Source organism: Chlorocebus sabaeus, chromosome 13 (assembly GCF_047675955.1).
Source record: "Chlorocebus sabaeus isolate Y175 chromosome 13, mChlSab1.0.hap1, whole genome shotgun sequence".
NCBI classification, from domain to species: Eukaryota; Metazoa; Chordata; class Mammalia; order Primates; family Cercopithecidae; genus Chlorocebus; species Chlorocebus sabaeus.
Window position 1 is genome coordinate 98,132,280 of NC_132916.1, and position 14,494 is coordinate 98,146,773.

General features: G+C 36.5%; 1 long non-coding RNA gene across 1 annotated transcript in view; it reads left to right on the top strand.

The window, feature by feature from the left end:
- The first annotated feature begins 5,262 nt into the window (after positions 1-5,262).
- The window catches only part of LOC103239956 (uncharacterized), a 74,854-nt gene continuing 65,622 nt past the window's right edge, over positions 5,263-14,494 (top strand). The window contains exon 1 of the long non-coding RNA XR_012095089.1: positions 5,263-5,568. This is a non-coding gene — a long non-coding RNA (uncharacterized lncRNA). The remainder of the gene's footprint in view (positions 5,569-14,494) is intronic.

Below are 14,494 nucleotides of genomic sequence, written 5' to 3' on the forward strand. Positions count from 1 at the left end.
TAAAATATGCGAGCTATTCTAATGCAGATGCTCATCGATTTACAATGCATTTATGTCCTGGTTAACCATCATAACTTGAAAATATCATAAGTTGAAAACGCATTTAGTATACCTAATCTACCAAACATCATTGCTTAGCCTAACCTACCTTAAATGTGCTCCTAAACTTATACTAGCCTACATTTGGGCAAAATAATCTAACAAAAAGCCTATTTTACATTAAAGACATTTTAAAGAATGTTGAATCATGATTCAAAATTTAAAATCTGTTTTTTACTTAATGTATATCACTTTTACAGCATCGTAAAGTAGAAAATCATAAAGCCAACCATTGTAATTCAGGGACTACCTGTATATTGAAATTAGAACTCCAACCTTTTTTTCTTTTGCAACTGGTACTGAAATCTCTGCTGAGTTCTTTCAGCCTTCCAGTTCTTATTTTCTTCCTGGGCTTCTGTAGTTTCCTCCTTCTATGTACAGGTTAAAAACTGGCCAAGAATTGAAGAAAGTGTGTATGTAGATTTTGGGCTTTCTAGTCTGTGGAGCCTCCTTTCTCCAGTTTTTGTTTTGTTTTGTTTTTTTTTTTTTGAGAGGGAATCTCACTCTGTCGCCCAGGCTGCGGTGCAGTGGCGCAATCTCGGCTCACTGCAACCTCCGCCTTCCAGGTTCAAGGGATTCTCCTGCCTCAGCCGCATGAATAGCTGGGATTACAGGTGGGAGCCACTGCGCCCAGCCTCCTTTCTGAGTTTTTTTCCCTTCAATTTCCAGCTACTCTGTTAATATAAATCTAGCTACAACACAGCATGATTCTCTTCATTCGAGTACGGACTCCCCTCAATTTTTCCTGCTGTTTTTTCTTACCTATGCTGTCATCAACAGTTCTTTTTCTATTTTGTCAAGAGTTAATATTTGCTACCACATGTTCTCACTTATAAGTGGGAGCTGAGCTATGGGCACGCAAAAGCGTACAGAGTGGTGTAATGGATGTTGGAGATTCAGAAAGGAGGAAAAGGAGGGAAGGATATAAAATTTTATTTTGGGTACAATGTACATTACTCAGATAATGGATACAGTAAAATGTCAGACTTCACTGCTACACAATTTATCCATGTAACCAAAAGCCACTTGTACCTCCAAAGCTATTGAAATTATATATATAAATATAAATAAATATATAAAAATATATGCAATGTATAAAGTAAATAAATAAAAATTTTGCAAAAAGAGTTAATATTTCATATAGGTAAGTGTGCACATCTAATATATGCTACTTTACCATTCCTGGACTCAATAGTATGTTTTATTTCTTCTTTTTCTTTTTCTGAACACCTTGAGTGACAGAGTTTTTTCTTATTTATTTTTGTTCTTAGGACACTGTCTGACATACCATTGATGCTCCGTATATATATGTTCAATGAATAGCTATGACATTTTTGACCAGGTGCTTTGAAATAGGGAATTCTGAAGGCCAAAATAATCTAAAAAACCTTATGAAAAGGAGAAATTTTCAAAAATTGGAAGGCTTTTAATATTTGCCATATTGTGTTTGAGATAAAACACCTGGATATACATTAGTGCTGACTATGAATTTAATGTGTTAAGGAAATAAATCCATATCTTTAGCAGTACACTTTCATTCTATTTTGTCTCTTAGAAGTCTTGGAATTCTATTTACAGAAAGTCAGAATATCTCCAACAGCTACCAGTAAACAAAATCTGAAGGAGTGTGGCAATGAAGATGTAGTAATAGTTTTATTTTGAAGTAGACAAGACTCCTCTTTCTATTTGTGTGCAAAAGCAGTCAATTCCAAGCATGTTACATTTAAATGATCTTTTTTCCATTGTGCTTTCTTTGTGAATGGCTGCTACATTGTGTTATCTTCAAAACAAACGGCCCAAACTGCAAGGCATAAGCTTTCTTGCCCTGGTCTGCAGCATATGGTATTTTACCTAGTCTTGTTTGGCTGCTTTTTTTTTTCTTCACGTAGTAGCAAGAATGTATTAATAATATAAGTCAGGGTTTGCACATGCAAAGAAAAATATTAATTTTGTGAAAGAAGAATACAAGGGCTTTTGTGGCTCTCATCAATCACTTTTGACTCCTGCTGATACCTGAGACTGAAAAAGACACTGGATAATATATAGGACACCATGTGAGATACATTTTTTGTGTCTCTGTCAAGACAGTGAGCTACAAAATAAATGATATTGGGGCAAGTTTAATGTAGCTCCCAATTAACTGTTTCCAAAGGAAATAATTAAAGGTACAAAAATAGACAAAGCATAAAAAGTCTTCTTTTAGAAAACGTTTGTCAAGACAACATATCTTTCGAATATATTTCTCTGATCAATTGCTGAATAAAGCAACCTGCATTCCAACAAAAATCTAACACAGAATACAGCCACACATAATGTCTGCTGTAAATACTCAATTGTGCCTTCCAATAGAAAGTTTTCAGGGAACTTCACTTCTTGACATCTAAAAGATGGCAGATTACAGCTAAAGGTCACACTCTTCTTTTGAAAAAAGGTCTGCTTGCGTACCATAGTTAAAAGGGATTATCAAAATAAATTTACCTTGCAAGGATATGTAAGAACCCACCTGGATTAAATATTTAAATTAAGATATTAAAATATTTAAATTTGGACCAGGACAGATAAGAAGACACTAATTTTAGTATTATTGACAATTTAGCATTTTTGTTCAATGTACTTTAACATTTGTTGAGTACCAGACTAGCTACCTCAGTGGCCATGAAGATAGGTAAAACACAATTCCTCACTTCCAGCTAATTTCCACAGCAGCTAGAATACAACCGGATTATTTTAAGTATAATAAGAAATATATTTACACAATGCTATGTCTATTTTAAGGAGGAAGAGTGAAAATTAAATTAGGAAATTAGAACCTACTTTATCAAGGATACAGCACTTGGGATAAATCTTGAAGAAATCCTGAATATAGTTCACAGAAAGAGAAGGGGAAGAGCCATGACACTAAAGCAGGATAGAAAAAAATCAATGACACTTTTTTTTTTTTTTTTTGAGACAGAGTCTCCCTCTGTAGCCCAGGCTGGAGTGCGGTGGCGTGATCTCAGCTCACTGCAAGCTCTGCCTCCTGGGTTCGTGCCATTCTCCTGAGTAGCTGGGACTACAGGTGCCCGCCACCACACCTGGCTAATTTTTTGTATTTTTAGTAGAGACGAAGTTTCACCGTGTTAGCCAGGATGGTCTTGATCTCCCGACCTCGTGATCCACCCGCCTTGGCCTCCCAAAGTGCTGGGATTACAGGTGTGTTTCTAAGAAACATCAGGGATGAGGAAGATTCTGGGTAAACCAACCTAACAGGATTCTTGTTGAAAACAGGCCAGAAAGATGAGGTATTACCTGAGGGATGGTAGAGGATGAGAAACTCTGTGAAATATTAAGAGTGGACCATTTTGGCTAAACTGACTTAGTGGACTTCTTACTAAAACTGGATTTTATAAGGAAGGGCACAGATGAGCCTAGAAGGTTTAAGGAACCTGACTAAAATTTGGTCAAACGTAGAATCTTTGTCAATATATTTAGAGAACAGCAAGTCAACTAGTCTTACAAAGAAGCAGGAGACTAGGTTACATGAAGCTTCCATTAACGATTTACTTCTTACTTTCGTGTGTCTCAAAACCACACAATGTCCCCTCCTTCAAACAGATCCACCCATTAACACATGAACTAAAAATACGAAATGATGTAAAGATTTAGTGGGTATCTGGGGCAGAGTCTTCATAGCACACAAGTCAGAAAAGTGATGAAATTCCCCAATAGATATATCTGGGTTTCCCTTCATAGTTCACCTCTATCAGTTGACACAACCTCATTTCTTCTGCTCTCTGCATCACCCACCCCACTCCTTCTGGATCAAGTTTCCTGCAAGCCAGATAGTTCCTACATTACTCTAGGCCCTTTATCATTTGTTTGTCTGCTTCAATTTCCTGAAGCTAAGTTAAACCCTCACTCCCCACTGTGCTCGGGCTGGCATGACCATCACAAACAGGGGGAGCAGAGCACAGTGGCTTTAGTAATGGAGCCAGGGGTGGATCAGCTTTGTTTATTTTATGTGGTGATTTGCTGATTTGAATAATCTGCTCTACAGAAGATCAACCAATTGTTCCTACCCTGCCAATCCTGTGATTGTGGCTTTAGGGCCTGTAGTACTTCAGGAGTTGTATATACCCCTGAAATATGTATCCAAATGTGCCTAATAATTTGATGTGAAATTAGATAAACTATGTAGTGCAATTTTTTTTTATGAGAACAACAGGACATGTTATTTTCAATATCAGGAGATGTATTTATTTTTCGATTTAAGAGTCATTAGGGGCCGGGCGCGGTGGCTCAAACCTGTAATTCTAGCACTTTGGGAGGCCGAGATGGGCGGATCACGAGGTCAGGAGATCGAGACCATCCTGGCTAACACGGTGAAACCCCGTCTCTACTAAAAAATACAAAAAACTAGCCGGGCGAGGTGGCGGGCGCCTGTAGTCCCAGCTACTCCGGAGGCTGAGGCAGGAGAATGGCGTAAACCCGGGAGGCGGAGCTTGCAGTGAGCCTAGATCGCGCCACTGCACTCCAGCCTGGGCGACAGAGCAAGACCTTGTCTCGGGGGAAAAAAAAAAGAGTCATTAGGGATTCTGAGAGTCAATGTTATCATGCCTTTGGCCTTGAACTTCATCAACAAAGACCACAATACGATGAGTTAACATTTGTTTGGAATAGTTATTCGTTACTGGATATCACTTTCTTCCCTTCCAGCAATTTGTTCCAAACTGCAGCATAAAATGTCATATTATTGATGTGGCATTATCAAGTTTCATCATGATTGACCTGATGTCACACTGCTTTGTAACGCAACTGGTTGCTGTCTATCAAAGGCACTTACAGAAACCTACTATAAACATAGAGAACAATTTGTGCCGGCAAAGAACCATCTGGTATAGTCTTTGCTCTAAAGATGAGCCTTGTGGTTATTTAAAAATTATTAAAATTTAAATGTGAATTTTGTTAATATTAAAGCCTTTGCTTGATCCTTGAAATTGTCAACATTTTGATACTTCTCTGAGGTAGGTAAAAAGTTTTAGGACTTTTCTTTATGTATGAGTTTTAATTAACTTTGGTGACCTGCAAGAGAGATCAAAAGTGGGGGCTCACTTATAACCATTCCTTGGAAAAGAAAAGGTATTTTTTGATGAGGATGCTTGTGTGTGTGTGTGTGTGTGTGTGTGTGTGTGTGTGTGTGTGTGTGTGAGAGAGAGAGAGAGAGAGAGAGAGAGAGACAGAGAAGGGTGTTGTGGGGAGAGGAAGAGAGGGAGAAATTGAGAAACAGACACAGAGAGATCTGGCTAAGCTACATAAAAGCGGGGAAACCAGAAAAAGTAAAGGCAGTGCTGCCAGTGAAGTTCCGAGAAGTAAGCTGAGTCTCACAGAGCACCCAGCATTCATCTAGGCTCTGAAGCATGACCTCTGTTCTGGTGCCGCTGCTTTCTGCCTGATGTGTCGTGAAGCTTCTACATGAATTCTCTTCTCTGGGTTAGTAGATGCTGCTATTTCCACTGATAAAACCTTGTTTAAAAATGACCTTCAGCTGTCTCAGGCTTTGAAATCAGTTCTCTGGATTTTTAAAGAGAAAGGAATGAGAGTAATGGGTATAGTTTAAAGAGAATGTGGGAGAAGGTCGAGTGTGGGCTGCAGCTCTCTCACCCTTCCTCTACTAGACAAGAGGGAGTTCTTTGTCAGTAATGGTTTGGCTGCAAGAAAATCTCTGTCTATATCCATGGAAATCACCTGGGAGTTGTGGATCATGCCTGTAATCCCAGTCTGGGAGGCCAAGATCGGAGGATCACTTGAGGCCTAGGGTTTGAGACCAGCCTAGCAATATAGCAAGACCCTGTCTCTCTAAAACTATGTATATTATAGCCATGAAAATACTGTGGATAATTTTCCCTTTATCTTTGTGCTGCTCTTTCTTTTTTTTGAGACAGTGTCTTGCTCTGTCGCCCAGGCTGGAGTACAGTGGTTTGACCTCAGCTCACTGCAGCCTCCACCTCCCAGGCTCAAGCAATTCTCCTGCCTCCGCTAATTGTTGTATTTTTAGTAAAGACGGGGTTTCACTTCTGATGTCAGGTGATCCTCTGGCCTTGGCCTCCCAAAGTGCTGGGATTACAGGCCTGAGCCACCGTGCCCAGACAGCTCCTGGCCGCTGCTCTTCATTTTCTTAAGCATTCCCTTGTTAAAGTCTTTCTGCTTCTCTAGATTTAGGCTCCTTGATATTCCTTTTACCTAACTATGCCTTCCTGTGCTCTAAAGATAGATATCACCAGAATCAGTCTCATGTTCTCTTTGCTTTCTTTGTCTCTCTTTGAAATCTCATCAACTAACTTCAATAATAATTCTTATGTAGATGTCTAAAAGCTTTAGCTCAAGCCTGCAGCATATTCCTTCATGCAGAAATACATGCTCAGTATTTCTAGCTCTCCAGCTTTTATTATGTAGGATAAACTTTGAAGAAAAGGCAGCATGTTAATAGTTATATAATAACCTATAAAAATAATAAATCAGAATGTTAACTGCCTGACAATAGCTAGTTTTAAATCCTTTTCTTTCTTCCTTTTCAGATTACTTATTCTTCAGGACAGATAGGACTTTAATACTTACAACTTTCTCCCAGATCTGCTCTCTTCCAAATCTAACATTGGTGTCTTATTATAAAAGCTAGAAGTGGAAAACGTTAAAGACATTACATGTTCCGTGGCCACTGGCAGAGTTACTTCTGACAATGAATGATTTTAGCACTTATTTCAGCATTTTAAAAGTACATTTAGAAAGTGAGACTCTTCAACTTAATTTTCTAGCTTTTTGTTATACATGCAAGCTTTAGCAAATGCCTTATAATGCCCCTCTAAATGTCTCATCAAAGGTTTATGTGACAAGGTTGATTTTAAAATTATAACACTACACATAACATAGAACAAATGACATCAGAGAGTATCTTGCCAACTCCAGTCATTTTATAAGACAAAAACCACAAAACAAAACTTGGAACACACAGGGGCAAAGAAGTTTGTTCAAGATTACACAGCTGGTAATGATGGTTACAGGATCAGAATGCCAAGAATCTGAGACATATATATCTGCTTGTTTGATTATATTTTTAAAATGTTTTTTAATGTACATGTACTTTAAAAAACGTTTTTGCAAATGTTTTCTCAGTATTTGTGGCTTCTCTCCCTTTACCTGAATCAAATATTCTCAACTACTCTCCAAGAGTTCTTTGAAGAAAAAAGGGTAAGCTAGAAACAAAGAGGGAAAGTTGGGAAGCCTGACAAAATGTATACTCAGTTTGAAGAGTTCCAGAACAGCTACTTCTTTTGAGTGTCATCTCTACCCACTTCTATAAATATGACCACTCTTGAGCCCATTATCTTAATTTTTTCCTATTAAGTTACCTTTAAAAGTATTTATATATAATTTTCGTTTCATTATATTTAATTTTCATCATTTTTTCTCTATATTTACTTCCTGATTATATTTATACTTGCATAATTTGTCACATTTTAACTTGAAAACTGCTACTATTCTCTTTTCACCAGCGTATGATTAAAGTCATTTTGCAACTAATTCAATTAACACACTTAGATATGTGCTGTCTGGATTGCTTCTATATACTTGCATACTTTAAATATGTTTTTTAAATTGCTTGCATTTTTTTCCCTCCGAGTACTTTATTGTTTTAAATCGTTCCAGAAACTTTTCCTATTAAATTTTATATTTTATCTCCTCATACTTTAGTCATGATTAATCACATGTTGCTTTTCATATATTAACTGACCTATTTTCCATTGCAGAACTTATTTTAAAAGATCCTGACACAATTCCATCCATACCTTTTATATCAAAATTGGCCGCACAGATTTTAACAGGCAAAGTGTCCCAGGAAAATCATCCCTTAGGATGTTTTTCTCCTTCTGTCTATATTTTAGCCACTTTTTCTTGTTCGTTTGATTTTTTAATGTGACAGACATTTGTGTCTTTCTCGTGTTTACTCAGTAGAGAAAAGCAGGAAGACTGAAAACAGTCCTCAAAAGTTCCTCTAGTTCAGGCTTCTGTTTTACAGGCCGTTGATATGGTTTTGCTGTGTCCCAACCCAAATCTCATCTTGAATTGTAGCTCCCATAATTACCACCTGTTGTGGAGGGTGCTGGTGGGAAATAATTGAATCATGGGAGTGTTTTCCCCCATACTGCTCTCATGAGTGAATAATTCCCATGAGATCTGATGATTTTATAAGGGGTTTCCCCTTTTGCTTAGCTCTCATTCTGTCTTGCCTGCTGCTATGTAAGACATGCCTTTCGCCTTCCGCCATGATTGTGAGGCCTCCCCAGCCATGTGGAAATGTGAATCCATTAAACTTCTTTTTCTTCATACATCACCCAGTCTTAGTAATGTCCTAATCAGCAGCATGAAAATGGACTAATACAGCAGCACTACTCCTACACTATGGAAATATTTAAAAATCACAACCTCTCTGACCCCTGACCTTAGGAAAGTCAGCCCTCTCAGAAGCTGTGTATACCTGGAAAGCTGCATTCTGACATGGCCCTTTTTCTCTCTGACACCAAGCAATGACTCCCAACTCTTGTTCACAGACCCCAATCTCATCCTCTGATACTGGGCAGGGCCACCCAGGGTAGTGAGAAGGCTCAGTCTAGTTCTCACAATGGATGTTAATGACACTACTGAGTTGGGTAAGCAGACCTCCTTCTCTACATGAAATTCTGGCTCCACTGTTTGTAGGATCTTGAGAAAAGTGTGGAGAAGGAAGACATTTATATTAATAGTATCCCTCTTTTAAAGAGCATCACCAACAGGTGCAAAGGCAACTGTATTTTGTTGTTTTTACTCGTACCTTTAGAAGAGGGTATTTTCATTTTTTCCTTCACCGTGATATCATTGCAGATTGCTGTAGTAAGACTTAGTTCTCCTATATGTTCCACATGCTTCCAATTAGTAGGATACTGAGGGGAACAATAAGTCAGCTTATGTGTATCCAGTAATAATAACTTTCTATTGTCTTAAAAGACTGAGGGTATTCATTATAGTTAATTACTAATTTTACATTCAGACCTATACATTGTGTTTCTCTTGGCTCTGTTCAAAGCACTCTCCTAAATTTTCAAAGTATGCTCAAAATTCTTAACACTTGAGATTGCTGGAGACCCAGTTAATGAATTGTAATTTACATCTTAGTTCTTCCACTCCCTGATGATTCCACCTTGTAAATCCTCACAGCCCAGTTGTGACCTAGCTTGACCACAAAGAAATTCTCTGCTGAAGCTTGCAGTGAAATAATTTGAAATCCTACATCAATTTTCTGTTTGAACATATTCTGCTTTGTTATGTTCTACTTTGTTGTAAGAGATGTGTTTCCTTTATTTCAGTCAGGTTTTATTTAAACCCATTGCTTCAGTGGCAAGTTGATGGACCAACAAACTTCTGGTCGCATAACATTAGGCCAAAAAACAAACAAACAAACAAACAAACAAAAAACCTACTAAAAAAGAAGTTGTTTTTTGTTGGGTAAAAAGGTATCCTAGAAAGGATGCTGGACTAGAAGGAAATTATCTTTCTAGTATCAATTCTCTAGTAGTGCGTTTTTATTTCTTTGTTGTATAGTTCTTTTTCTGTACTGAAGAGAGAAGAAATGAGTCTTCAAGAGAACAAGCAAAAAATAAACTAACATTAGTCAGTGAATCAATTAATTTATTGAATCCCTGCTATGTTCTAGGCTGTGTAGTTTGCTCCCAAATCTACCCTCAGCAGATAAGCAAAATGTAATGGAGGTTTTTAATGATGAGTGAAAAAGAATATGTAAATGGCAAACCATGGGGTTCTGAATTCAATTTATAAGCAGATTAAGTAATAAGGGAAAATTCTAATAAGAATACATAAGATTATATGTTTAAAAGCTGATAATTAAAAAGTTAAGTATTAGTAAGAATGGAGCAAGTTTTATTAAACTTTTTTTGAAAATTGATAGCTTGTTTATAAAGAATTTTTCACTTGATTAACTCTTTAGTATATTTAATGATTTTCATTTGAAAAGTGTCAGATAAAAATAACCTAGTTCTCTCAGTAATACTTGAATTGTTTTACCGTAACACAATATCACCATCTGAGGATGCAGCGCCTCTATGGCCAAATTGGTGGGATTTTTTCTTTTATTGAGGCCGAGTGTCACTCTGTCGCCCAGGCTGGAGTGCAGTGGCGCAATCTATGCTCACTACAACCTCTGTTGCCTGGGTTGAAGTGATTCTCGTGCCTCGGCCTCCTAAGTTGCTGGGACTACAGGCACATGCAACCACGGCCGGCTAATTTTTCTGTATTTTTAGTAGAAATGGGATTTCGCCATGTAGGCCAGGCTGGTCTTGAACTCCTGACCTCAGGTGATCTGCCTTCCTGGGCCTACCAAAGTGCTGAGATTACAGGTGTGAGCCACTGCGCCCAGCCTGGTGGTTATTTTTGACACTGAGAAGTGAATAAATTATTTTCTGAAAGTTATTTGAGTTGATTTCTGCCTGTTAGTAGTTATGCAGATGAATAATTCTGTGTTTCTCCAGTCATGAACCCATGGATTAAAACAACTTGTAAGGCATGATGGAGTATAAGAATGTTATGACTGCAAGTTCAATGCATAAGTTCTTAAGGTTCTTAAGCTAACCTCGAAAACCCCAAAGGTTGAGGAAATCGATGTTACCACTCATGCGATCTCTAGCACACGAGTACCAGAAAGCTTTTACCTAGAGCATGCCTCTGGTTAGGCAAAGCTTGATTTGTTTTCATGGACATTTCTCACATTTATTTGGTTCAGATCAGGATGGTATAACTTGAATAATAATTACAGAGCAAATTTTCTTGCTGTCAAATCATGACAAAGCTCTTAAGTAGACAAACTGATCCCCTGGAAAGTTGAATAGTGGCATAATTTTCCAAACAGTTCTCCAAAAAAAACTGTTTGAGAAACCGCATGGTAAAATACTTTTAATGACTTGACTATTTGGCTACAAGCACCATAATGGAGCTCACAAAGAATCTCAGTGTGATGTTTCATTTTGTTGACTAGAAGTGTTACAAGGGAAATTTGGTTCCAGTGGTTCCCTAGGAAAATTAGTCATTTTTATCAGACATTGACTTCTAAAAATGTAGCAGAGAAAGCAGAGGAATGAACGCACACTAGAAGCAATTTTCAGGTAACAGATAACATCTCTATGGGTAACCTAGAACTAATTTGAGAGGAAAATATTTTCATATTCATATCTTTTAAGTTACTAGAAATGACTGCTAGCGGTAACATGATAGCCCGGTACACTAATGAATCAGACTGTTCTCGGAAAGAGGCCTGTTAAGTGTTTGTGTGAGCTAATTCAAGCAAGGAGAAATACACAAATAAGTCTATCTTATTAGCTAAAATAGACAAATGCCACAAATGTTGGTGTATGAACAATTAATTCTGTGAACCTAGTGCTGGTTTTACTGGTCTCTTAGTAAGCCTTGGTAGGTGATAAAGAGAAGCCGGGAGAGGGAATAAAATGAAACAGAAAGATTTAAATTGTAAGTTTTTCCTAATTTTGACCTAATCAATAATTCTAATAATAAATGACATCAGTATAAATGATTTCAGATGGAAATAAGAATGTTAGGTACTTCATAAAACTTTGATGGCATAGGAATTTTGCTCTGCCAATGGAGGTAATAATTCAATCACCAAATAAAAGGCAGTTCATTTTATATTGAGTAAGCTTTATGTATAGTAAACAAATGTTGTTATCCATGTTGAACAAGAATATTGCTAATTGGTTCTATTATTTACCTTAAAAGGCAAAGCTAGCAACTAAGCCATCCCGCCTCCAGGGAGATTTGCAGGCACCCACTGAATTCATAATTGATCTGATCTTACATAAGGAGCTCCTGTCCACAGGATTTAAACAGTTCTCTGTTCACATGCTTAAGGGTAAACTTAAAAAAGTTAATCAATCCAATGAGAGCAGGAGGGTCATGTTATCATCTGGTTACCAAATTTATGTTTCTCATGCATTTTGAGTGTTATTACATAGCATAGTGAGGCAAGAATAATGTTTGTGTCGGATAACTGGGTTAGACTTACAACTTTGTCCCTTTTTGTGCTTTGGTTTCAATCAGGATGGCTGGCTGAGCACACGTTCTGTATCTCCCACTCACCTCAATAGCTTGAAATTACAAACAACAACAACAACAAACATTTATAAGCATGTGTAAGCATGCTGGAAGACAAAATGTAAGAACACATTTTGACAAAAATAATAATAATAATTGGGACTGGCTAGATGGGTAACAGATTTAAAATTAAGCTCCCTAAAAGACCTATTCGGTGCTGAGAGTGGACTGTGGCTTTGACACCTTCACACTGGACCTTCACTCTCTTGAAAAGAAGAAGACAGCAGAAATGTTTGGTCCAGGCTAAGTAGGAAATAGAACCTGAAATGCAGAACAGCAGCCAAGGCAATTTACAAGCTTCAGTAGGCAAATAGAAAACACGAAAATAGAAAACAAGTTAATTACATATCTTTCCTTCTGCACACCTTACACTTCTGCTGCTATAAAAGAAAAAAAAAATCTAGCGTTTGTAATTTGCATCCACAAGCAGACAAATAGGAAGTATGAGATACAAAGATATGAAGAAAAACAAGAATTACCAGACTTTGAAAAATAAATTTATGTATGAAAGGCAACAAACCCAGCAATAAATCAACAACTTGGCAAGCGAAGTAAAGTAAGCAAAAAGAAAGTTTTAAGGTGAGTGTGATTAATATGCTTCTAAGGATTATATCCCATTCACAAAAGATTAGGAAACAGATGACATAAAAACTGATCTTCAAAATATGAAAATGTAAGGTATAAATGGAATAAAGAATAGGCTAAGCTAAAGAATGAATACATTAGTGAGAAGAGTGAGTGGAAAGATTGTCCTGGCCTAAAATAAAAAAATATTATATTTAAAAAGATATCATTAATATAATAAAAATTTCTGAAATTACTAAAAGAAGTCCCACAAATAAATAATATATGGGTATGTGTTTAATGGGGTATTGGAAGCAAAGGAAAAATAGAAACAATATTCCAGGGCTGAAGTAATTCTAAAATCTTGGATTGAAAGATTCCAAAAGATGAATAAGGTAAATTTAAAAGGATATACATAAGACCAGGTGTGGTGCCTTATACCTTTAAGCCCAGTACTTTGGGAGGCCTGGGCTGATCCCTTGAGGTCAAGAGTTCAAGACCAGCCTGGCCAACATGATGAAACCCCGTCTCTACTAAAAATATAAAACTTAGCTGGGTGTGGTGGTGAACACTTGTAGTCTCAACTACTAGAAAGGCTAAGGTAGGAGAATCACTTGAAACAGAGAGACAGAGGTTGCAGTGAGCCAAGATCACACCACTGTACTCCAGTCTGGGTGACAGAGTGAGACTCTGTCTAGAAAAAAAAAAAAAAGTGACATACATAAACCCATCATGGTGTGTTTCACATTTCAGAGCTCTATGAATATAAAGAAGACAAAACTAAGAAGAGAGAATAAAAGTTAACTGGAAACAAAAAAAGCTAAAACCACATGACTATTTCAGCAACATTAATTAATTATGTTAATTATAATAATTAACATAATACATTAATAAACATTAATGGAAGACATTTAAGTAATAGTTTCAACATTCTGACAGAAAGCAAATTTGAATACATAAACACTTAAGGATATTAATCCTTAAGTAATAACTGAGAACATTTATGACATTTTTGAAGTACTTATGAAGACGTAAGCTTCAGCCAAATGAGAAAAAGGAATCAAAGTAAGGGTGTATATATATCAATTGGTTTTAGTCATTCATAAAAAATAATAATTGTAAATATGCATATTACTTAGGACTCATCACTGGACTAAATATCTATATATAATAAAAAATTTATTTTTATCTTCTATACTACTAAAAGTATATAATATTCTAGCAAATCAAATATTCTAGCATATCAAATGTGATCAGAAAGATATCAAGAAAGAAAACAAAAATAAATTGAAAGTAGAAAACAAAATAAGATAGAAAGAATTATGACAAAACATCAATAGTAAAACTAAATATCAATGTACTTATTTTTCTATTAAATGTCTCAAACTTCAGATTGCTAAACTAAAAAATTCAATCATACACTGCTGACACAGAGAAATTGCAAATTACAGAATAGAAAAAGACTCATTTAGTAAAATGTTTAAAAATTTTAATGCAGTATCCAAAGAGCTAAAAAAGTATTAGTACACCAAATTAGACAAAATAGATTCAACACAAAAAGTATCAAAGAAAAAAAAAGACATTTCATATTAATAAAATTTCACTGCATAAATAAGATGTAATAACCATGAACCTTGATGCA